The sequence below is a fragment of the Fistularia commersonii genome, chromosome 7, assembly GCF_037954325.1.
Source record: "Fistularia commersonii isolate RoL2024-O1a breed Wild chromosome 7, RoL_Fcom_v1.0, whole genome shotgun sequence".
NCBI lineage: Eukaryota > Metazoa > Chordata > Actinopteri > Syngnathiformes > Fistulariidae > Fistularia > Fistularia commersonii.
Window position 1 is genome coordinate 1,586,231 of NC_141290.1, and position 8,770 is coordinate 1,595,000.

An 8,770-nucleotide genomic window follows, 5' to 3' on the forward strand; every position below is an offset into this window, starting at 1 on the left:
CCAACAGATTTCACTCCTGTGTTTAGCTTCACCTTTTCACAGTCCAATCCATATGATCCCCAAAAGTTGCTCCTTTGTCCCCAACGAACGACACCCCAGTTAGCATAACAAGCGCCTAGTTTTTGCAGATCAACTCTTCCATTTAGACAAAAAAGCCACCATAACCTAGACCCGCCCATAACTGGCAGTTATATTTGGAAACTCCCTACGGGTCATTAGAAGTGCAGAAGCCTCTGGGATCAGGGGTGAAACGTCTTCAAGGGAAGACATACAAGTCCAGTTCCCCAGACAAGAATTCACCCCTGACCTGGATGACTGAGAACCTCCAGACATACAAAATAACGTATCGACTATATATAAGGAAAGAAGAATTGGACAAACAGAGCAAACAAGACAGTAAAGGTGGCGTGGAAAACCCCAGATGGACAACAAACAGACTTACCTATAGATAAAGTTTAATATCAAATTCCTCATTCAAACCTCGTGGGGCCAGTGTTCCCGGCGTGTTTATCCAGATAAATTCTCGTACGGCCTCTACCTAGAAATAGAGGCCGTGAAGTGTCCTTGCAGAGGGAGGGGGATCTAAACCCCATACTTTAAAAATGGGAATACATATAATTCAAACCTCACAGAAATATAAGTGACAGGGTTCATGGGCGCATTAGTAGATGATATTCCACTTTCTGCGTTAGCATAGCGGGATCAGCTACCGCCTCACAGAAGCAGCGTTGGCCGCGAGCCTTGCCGATAACATCCCGGCCAATCCGAGGCTTTGCGGCCGATTCGTCCCGCCGTGCGTCCGACAATTCAGATCTGCAGATGAGCCTGCAGAGGCGAAGTGCTCTCCGACTTCCTGCCTCCGGGGGAGCTTCGGATGAACAGATCGGAGCGAGCATACCGAAAAGAGCCAACAAGGGGTCGGTAGTTTTGCACTGTTGACCGAACTCACTGTGGGTCGGGCAAAGGATCCGACGGGGTTTCTGGAACCTCTCGTTCTTTCTCACGTCACGACCCGAACGCCAGAAGATTGAGAAACCCCGAGCAGATTCTTATTTCCTTGTGAATCAAGGCCCAACGGTGACAACTGTGCCTTTCTAGCAAGGTTCCTTGGCAGTGGTCCCGTCCACGGGGACTGGATTAGCTACTCGGTGACGGATCAGAGCGGCAGTGCGACTTTATTCGGAGGACCTTCGGATGTTGTGCGCTAGAAAAGGGTCGTGACCTTTGCTGATGGTTCTCGGGGAAAACAAGACCGGTTTATGGAAACTCCGGACGACTTCTGGTGTTTCGGCAATAAAGGTCCATTTGCTCTGGGAGGAGCTCAGATGGGACTCTTGCAAGTTCCATCACAACCTCGTTGATCCCGTCAAGTGACGATTATTGATCAGAATGTAATCACATGTTCACCCGAAAGCTGCTTTTCTTTAACAAATATTTAGGGGACCGTAAGTATTTTTCCTATACAGTATACCCTTGTTTTTCGCGGGCGTTTACGTTCCAAAAAGAACCCGTGATAGGCAAAATCCGGGATGTAGAAACCTTTTTACAATTATTATACAATTAAATACTCTATTATACATCGCTGCTGTCGTCCTTATGTTTTTTTCTTCCTTCTTTATGGAACGAACGGAAGATTCATTCATTCCGTAATGCCGACCTACAGCCGCATAGCTTTTAGCTTCCCTTAGCATGTCCAGAAGTTTAACTTTATGTGCGATAGATAGCATCTTCCGCTGCCTTTTGGGCCCTTTTGTCGCTCCAGAGCGTTTTGTCAACATTATGGGTTTCATTTCATGGGATCAGGGGTGAAATGTCTTCAAGGGAAGACATACAAGTCCAGTTCCCCAGACAAGAAGCACTTCACCCATGAGAGAAACTCAAGAATTTGCACGTACGTGATGTAAATTTGTCAAGCTGTTCTACGTACGTGTACATATTAAACTGCAACGTTATTGACGCACAGGTAGAGAAGAAGCGGAGTGACTTTTTAGCCAATCAGAATGCAGAACAAAATGCACCATGCAAATCCGGGAAGTAGCGAAACCGTGAAAAGTAAACCGCGTTATAGCGAGGGATCACTGTACCGTCATTCATTTATTAGCAGTGTCATTTATCTTGCAAGGTAAAGAGACTTACAACTAGTTGTGGGTGTTTCTACCTTTACAAGCCCATTTGCAGAGGCGTGTCACTTGTTGATTCACCTAAAACACTTCAAATTTGGGGAAACTCAGCAGCTTCCAGTGCTCCTCGGTATCCTAACGTGAATTAAAAAGCCGTAACGTTTCATCCCGATGGCAATAAAGTTGGACCAATGGAACGCAGCCCTTGTCAACTTCACATCCTCCTATATCGAGTTCCTATTTGTAGCAACATGCCGTCGGGCTTTAGTGGTACATTTTCCTGGAAACGGGCGCCATTCCTCCGCGTGGCGCTGTCAAATGGCGCATTAATTATTACGAGTATTACTTTTTTTTTCATGTTTCAGAACATTATGAAAAAAAAAAAAAAAAAGAGTTCAGCTGTGGAGCCGCATGGGTTTTACAGAGTGCCGTGTCGTGTCGTGTCAAAGGTACATTAGCGCAGAGCGGAGATTCACAGCGTGGATATTGTGAGCCACGCCAAAATCCACTTCCCTTTTTGATTCTCTTCTCAAAGGTTGAGAAAATTTGAAATATCGCCTTCAGAGAACATTTATTTCTGGGCAAGTGCGAAATTATTATTCTTCCCGGGTCTCCCGGCTTGTTCGGAGCCGGTGTTGTCTTTGGACGGGAATATAAGCGCGCTAGCTTAGCTTAGCTTCGGACGCAGGTCACGATGAATCCGCGATTGTTTTACCTTCGGTCGTCCCTGATAAACACGTTGGGTTTGACGATGTAGTCAAAATGTTTGAGCTGTTGGACGTCGGAAATCTGTCCGCGAGCTGCGAAGCAGAATCCACGCCAAAATTTGGACACGCTATCGAGAACACGTTTGCCGTAACTTCCAGACTATTGAGGGCATCTGAATATAAGCCGCACCGGCTAAAAATAACAAACAATAATTATGTGTGTAAATATATGAAATAAATAAATGAAATAACATAAAATAAAATATAAATTAAAAAAAAATATGTATACATACATAGGCTGCACTTGTCTATGAATAAAAATAAATGTATAAATAAAATGAATGAAAAATAGAATAAAAAGACACACGAAAAGAAAAATATGTTTACATATATAGGCCATGCTTGTCTATGAATAAAAATATAAATATGAAGAAAAATAAATGAAAAATAAAATATAAATAAAAAAAAATGTGTACATATATAGGCTGCGCTTGTCTATGAATAAAAATATAAATATAAATATAATTAAACATAAAATCAAATGAAATACAAAAAAAACCATACATGCACATATATAGGCCGCGCTTGTCTATGAATAAAAATATAAATATTAATAAAAATAAATGGAAAATAAAATAAAATACAAATACAAAACAAAACATATATGTATATATATATATATATATATATATATGTATAGGCTGCGCTTGTCTATGAATAAAAATATAAATAAAAATAAATGAAAAATAAAATATAAATACAAGTGAATGAATAAAATGTAATCAAATACAACCAAATAAATCTGTGTGTACATATAAGCACTTAATAAGTCACAGGTGTCTACGTTGTAACATGAGATATTTACAAAGAAACTTTTTTTGAAATATTATGATTAAATACATCCCGGTAAAATCTACAAATACGTACTAGAAATGCTTTATGCCTTTAACACTGTTGATGAAAAAGATGAGCAATTAAAAAGACAAGGAAAGTCCATCCGTTTTCCATCAACTGTCACAGCAGGATTACAGGGTAGAAAAGCACTTAAATATTAATAGAAAGAATATGCAAATAAAGGGTATGAGTACAAAATTAACACAGACTATGTGCAATATATACTGCTCAAAAAAATAAAGGGAACACTCGAACAACACAATGTAACTCCAAGTCAATCACACTTGTGTGAAATCATAGTGTCCACTCAGGAAGCAACACAGATTCATTTTGACTTGTTTTAAGGACATTACATCAAAGTTGGATCAGCCTGGAGTTTGTTTTTACACTTTAATTTTGAGTGTGATTCCTAATCCAGACCTCCATGGGTTGATACAATTGATTTCCACTGATCATTTTTGTGTGATTTTGTTGTCAGCACATTCAACTGTGTAAAGAGCAAAGTATTTCATAAGAATATTTCATTCATTTATATCTAGGATGTGTTTTTTGAGTGTTCCCTTCATTTTTTTGAGCAGTGTATATATACTAGAAGAGCAATATAGAAATAAATTAAATTAAAGAAATAAAACAAATGGTTGGGATGGAATGGAAGGTAAACAGTGACCTAATGATTTACTTCACCGGACTATTGAGCGCCGTCCAAATATTACTCAATAAATATATGTGTGCATATATAGGCCACACACGTCTATAAATAAATGTGAATAAAATATAAATACAAATAAATTAATAGAATATAAATAGTTCTACATTCATATCACAATACACAAACACAAATAAAAACATATCAAGGCTGCACTTGTCTGACTATAAGCCGCTGATGTCCACATGGTAACACGAAATATTTACACAGAAAGATGAAAATGAAATTGAATCTATAAAAATATTATTTTAAAATTATTTCAAATTATTATTCAAAAAAAAAAATAATAATAAAAATACATACTGGGAATGCTTTTTTTTCCATATAGTGCCTGTAACACAGCTGATGAAAAAGATAAATAATAAATCACAATTACGACAACAATAAATAACACAAGGAAAAGTCCGTTAAAGTCGTCTTCTTTGGTGTCGAAATTGAACGGCCTCATTTCATCGGTCCGATGTGACGAGGATAAATGTCTTAGTGGCGTGAAGCTCAAAACAAGCCAAAAAATCCATGTTTAAGCCTCACCGTCACGAGCGCGGCGGCTTAAAGGTCCGGGTAACAGTGTGCATGTGAACCCCCTTTTGCCGTGCAAAGACGCATGCGCAAGTATGCCGTTTGGCTAATTTCAAATCGACTCAAAATAGAATAGCAATAAACAATAAAGAGTTTGAAAGCCATCTCTTGTGTAAGATACACTCCCAGAAGAAGAGTACAAGAATTTGAGTCAGATTACAACAAACCCTCGGCGACCCGGGGTTTAAAATTTCATGATTCGCTCGACTTTTGCATGTTATCAGCGCAAAAGCATAAAACGATTTACTTTTAAGCCGTGTTGTGGAGCCGTGCGTCCCCTTGGAGGACGTAGCGACGTAAAGAGATGCACGTCTTAAAATGTTTCCCTGAAACGAATCAACCTGGATCATGTGGAGCCGCTTGATGAGCCCAAAAGAGGCCTTGAACATCCATCATGAATTGGTGCTCCGAGCCGGGGAAGCTCATGCTAACGCTAACAAGTCCCTACTCATGTCATGCTTATGCGAACAAGTCGTAACTCATGTCATGCTAACGCTAACAAGTCCTAACTCATGTCATGCTTATGTGAACAAGTCGTAACTCATGCCATGCTAACGCTAACAAGTCATAACCCATGTCATGCTAACACTAACACGTCATAAGAATAAGAATAAGAATAAGAATAAGAATAAGAATAAGAATAAGAATAAGAATAAGAATAAGAATAAGAATAAGAACAACTATTTATCCCAAAGGAAATTGTTGTGCCAGAGTTTCAAGAAAAACATAACAATAATAAATGATAGTAGGAAATTGTATAAATAGTATTAAAAAGGGGGGGGGGGGGATAAGGAATACAAACAAAACTATAAAGTGTCGAAGTAACAAGTCAAGGCTATAAAGTGTCTTAAGGTCTTAGGTACGAAACAAACGTATAACCCATGTCATGCAAACACTAAAAATCATAACTCATGTCATGCTAACGCTAACACGTCATAACCCATGTCATGCAAGCACTAACAAGTCATAACTCATGTCATGCCAACGCTAAGAAGTCATAACCAATGTCATGCTAACGCTAACACATCATGATCTATGTCATGCTAACGTTAACATGTCATAACCCATGTCATGCTAACGCTAACACATCATAACCCATGTCATGCTAACACTAACACGTCATAAGAATAAGAATAAGAATAAGAATAAGAATAAGAATAAGAATAAGAATAAGAATAAGAATAAGATTAGAATAAGAATAAGAATAAGAACAACTATTTATCCCAAAGGAAATTGTTGTGCCAGAGTTTCAAGAAAAACATAACAATAATAAATAATAGTAGGAAATTGTATAAATAGTATTAAAAAGGGGGGGGGGGGGGATAAGGAATACAAACAAAACTATAAAGTGTCAAAGTAACAAGTCAAGGCTATAAAGTGTCTTAAGGTCTTAGGTACGAAACAAACGTATAACCCATGTCATGCAAACACTTAAAAATCATAACTCATGTCATGCTAACACTAACACGTCATAACCCATGTCATGCAAGCACTAACAAGTCATAACTCATGTCATGCCAACGCTAAGAAGTCATAACCAATGTCATGCTAACGCTAACACATCATGATCTATGTCATGCTAACGTTAACAATTCATAACCCATGTCATGCTAACGCTAACACATCATAACCCATGTCATGCTAACACTAACACGTCATAAGAATAAGAATAAGAATAAGACTAAGAATAAGAATAAGAATAAGAATAAGAATAAGAATAAGAATAAGAATAAGAATAAGAATAAGAATAAGAATAAGAATAAGAATAAGAATAAGAATAAGAACAACTATTTATCCCAAAGGAAATTGTTGTGCCAGAGTTTCAAGAAAAACATAACAATAATAAATAATAGTAGGAAATTGTATAAATAGTATTAAAAAGGGGGGGGGGGGGATAAGGAATACAAACAAAACTATAAAGTGTCAAAGTAACAAGTCAAGGCTATAAAGTGTCTTAAGGTCTTAGGTACAAAACAAACGTATAACCCATGTCATGCAAACACTAAAAATCATAACTCATGTCATGCTAACGCTAACACGTCATAACCCATGTCATGCAAGCACTAACAAGTCATAACTCATGTCATGCCAACGCTAAGAAGTCATAACCAATGTCATGCTAACGCTAACACATCATGATCTATGTCATGCTAACGTTAACATGTTATAACCCATGTCATACTATTGCTAACATTCATAACCCATGTCATGCTAACACAGAAAAGTGACAAACCATGTCATGCTAACGCTAACAAGTCATGACCCATGTGTTTCCCTTTGCAGATATGACACAATTTTAGCCGAACAGCGATCGTAGCAGCATTTCGGGCACGGCTTTTTTTTTTTTTTTTTTTTTCTTTTTGCGGACAAGAACCACCCTGTCCTCGGATGAGGACGTGATGGAGCTGTCTGGCGTCCAAATGTGTGTCAGCGCAGCTTCTGCTTCCGCTTCACCCTCAACTTGCACCCAAAACTTGCAATATTTATCTGCTCGTCTTCCTCTGGCTTTTATTTATCTGCGTCTCGGGTTCTGAACTAATGTTCTGCGTGAGTGCAACTCCAAGAAACGCTCTCAGTCGTCTTGAGTAAATGTTACATTGATCGCTGAAGTTTATTAACTGTGAATAATATACTGGTTAATTCAAGACTTCTCTTGTTTCCTGGATGCAGATACTCATGTCAAATAAATAAACATATAAAATATAAGCATATAGTAATTAGATAAATTACCCTTTATGAGTAGCAGAGATTTCATAAAGAAATAGAAACGGAAAGTAAACGGAAGTAGATGATTGACAGAACAATTTTCCAAGCCAAGCTTCTTGCCGTTAAAGTCTAGATAGATAAGTGTAAACAAACAAAATAATTCTTAAATTAAGGAAAACAATTGTACAATTGTAAGAAATAAAGTATAAATTAAAAAAATTGAAAGTTCATAATAAAAAATAATGATAATAATAATAACGATAATAAAAAATGATAATGGTGATAATAATGAAGAAAATGATAAAATAATAATACTAATAATACTGCGAAAAATAAAAAATAATAACAATAGTAAGAGAAAATGATGATGTGATGATGATAAAAAATAAAAAATCTAATAATGCTAATAATAATGATGATAATGATATAAAAATAACAATTATCATAATAACAATAATAAAGGCAATGATTATGATGATAAAAAGTAATGATACTAATGGTAATAATGATAATGCTAACAATAGCGATAATGATTATGATGGTGATATTGCTAATAAAATATTATTAATGATAATAATAATGATGATGATGATGATGATGATGGTAATTATAAAATATTATTGATGACAATAATAACAATAATAATAATAATAATAATAATAATAATAATAATAATAATAATTCTTATGGTGACAATAATAATAATAATGCTTATGATGACAATGCTAATAATAATGCTAATAATGATGATGATGATGATACTAATAAAATAACAATAACGATGGAACCAACCTCCAGTTCTCTTTTCTCTAATTCACCCAGGCTTATCTTGGAGGTGGGAGTCCATCCAATCGGATCCGTAAGCCATCTGAGAAACGTAAACACACTCGGGGTCGTCGCCGCTCACCTGTTAAAGACGGGCCGCCGTCGCGGAATATAAAGCGGATTATAATTACGCCGCCGCTGTGGTTTCGGAGGGCGTGTAATTCAGAGTGACAATCATACCCCGGCCCCGGAAACCTCCCGAGCGGCAGAGGCACATCGCCATGACAATGTCA